Genomic DNA, 2100 nt, shown 5'->3' on the forward strand with positions numbered 1-2100 from the left:
TCACGTCCGGTATGTTGTTATGGTAGGGTGTTCATGGTATGGTGTTGGACCAGCATACATTGTCTTTTGGATGCTGGTATGGTTCCAGCAAGACCAGTGGCGTAGCAAGTCAGCCCCGGGCCCATATGCAAAAACATTTGTACCAGCCCCCCCAAACGTTATAGGTTAATGTGGGCTCCAACACTCCTTATTGTTGTCTTTTCTGAGGTTAATAACATTACAGGACTATTCACAAGCTGTTTTATTGACTGTATAAATGCTCGGAAATAATATTTAATGTTTTCAAGTCTATTCATTATTTGTAGCGCTCAGCCACCCAATAATCACAATAAGCCCGTTTTGTTATTTTTAATATAACACAAATCATAGCCTTTAAATTCTGTCAATTTCATCATGAAATACAAACAATACATGTGTTTTCCCGCTCTTTAACATGGCGTGAGATCACTGTATTCAGTTCAAGCAGCACGTGAATCAATCATCTATTTGTCTATTAGATCCAGCACGAGATAAACATGAATGCATTTCAGAAGACATGTTGAAAAAAAATCAGAACAACTTAAACGAACGTCTTGTGTAGGCTAATCGGTCAATCAATAAGTGTTTTGAAAACAGTCAATAAATCAGCCTGTGAATAGTCATAACAGTCGTAATAACATTTACCTCAGAAACGCCAACAATAAAACTTTTTCCAACATTATTTTATTATTTTCATAAATCAGTCAGTTAACCGCCACAGACCTTTTATTTCTGTGAGTAAGTGGAATTTTCACATTGATTAACTTTATTCACGCAATATTGTCATGGTTCTGCTGGTGTGCCCTAGTTGGCCACCAGGGGCCCGTTCAATAAAGGAGGTTCAACCAACTCTGAGTTTAAACTTGAACTCTGAGTTGACTTACCCTGAGATGGGAAACTCTGAGTTTTCGGTTTCAGAACAGCTGAATTGTAAGTTCAGTCAACTCTGAGTAGGTTGACTCTTGAGTTTAGCGTGTGCACCACGACTATGAAAAGCCATGATCAATGGAGCTCAGATGTTACGATTCACCATGGCAACAGCTCCCGCCAAAAAGACGTCTGCATACTTCAGACGCAATACAAGTTTAATTCTTATCACTGTCATAATATCACAGGTGAAAACTGGCAGAACGGTAGGTTATTTAACTAATTGGCTATTCATTTTCATGGTATCTCACGGGCAAAAAAAAAAGAAAATTATAATAATTTAAGTGCATTTTTCTTATTTTACAAATGATCTGCCAATAGGGTAAGAAAAATACGGCAGCGGCTACACTAAGTGGAATTAACATACATTCTTAGCGATAGATCCTATTTACAGTAGGCTAAGTGCAAATAGCTCTAGAAGATGCTAAATAGTGAAAATAGTGATATATTCTATTTACCATGTAAACGTAGCAGTTCTTTGCAATAAGTGTAAATAATAATTAGATGCTATTTATACTTCGTAATAACATTTACCTCAGAAACGCCAACAATAAAACTTTTTCCAACATTATTTTATTATTTTCATAAATCAGTCAGTTAACCGCCACAGACCTTTTATTTCTGTGAGTAAGTGGAATTTTCACATTGATTAACTTTATTCACGCAATATTGTCATGGTTCTGCTGGTGTGCCCTAGTTGGCCACCAGGGGCCTGTTTCAATAAGGAGGTTCAACCAACTCTGAGTTTAAACTTGAACTCTCAGTTGACTTACCTGAGATGAGTTTTCGGTTTCAGAACAGCTAAATTGTGTTAGTTCAGTCGACTCTGGGTATGTTGACTGAGTTTAGCGCGTGCACCACGACAATGAAAAGTCATGATCAATGGAGCTCCAAAATTATGATTCACCATGGCAACAGCACCGACAAAAAGATGTCCGCATACTTCCGAGTCAATGCGTAACTTTAATTCTTAATCACTGTTATAATATCAGTGGTGAAAACTGTAAATTATTGAACTAATATTCATTTTAATGGTATCCCACGGGGAAAAAATTTAAATAAATAAAAAATAAATAAATAAATGTTCGTGGGTGTAGGCTACATGCCGAAACTTTGACATTAAATATCATTCAGTGTCTATTTTCTTTTTCCACA

This window comes from Sinocyclocheilus anshuiensis, unplaced genomic scaffold, assembly GCF_001515605.1.
Source record: "Sinocyclocheilus anshuiensis isolate Anshui unplaced genomic scaffold, SAMN03320099.WGS_v1.1 scaffold525, whole genome shotgun sequence".
NCBI classification, from domain to species: Eukaryota; Metazoa; Chordata; class Actinopteri; order Cypriniformes; family Cyprinidae; genus Sinocyclocheilus; species Sinocyclocheilus anshuiensis.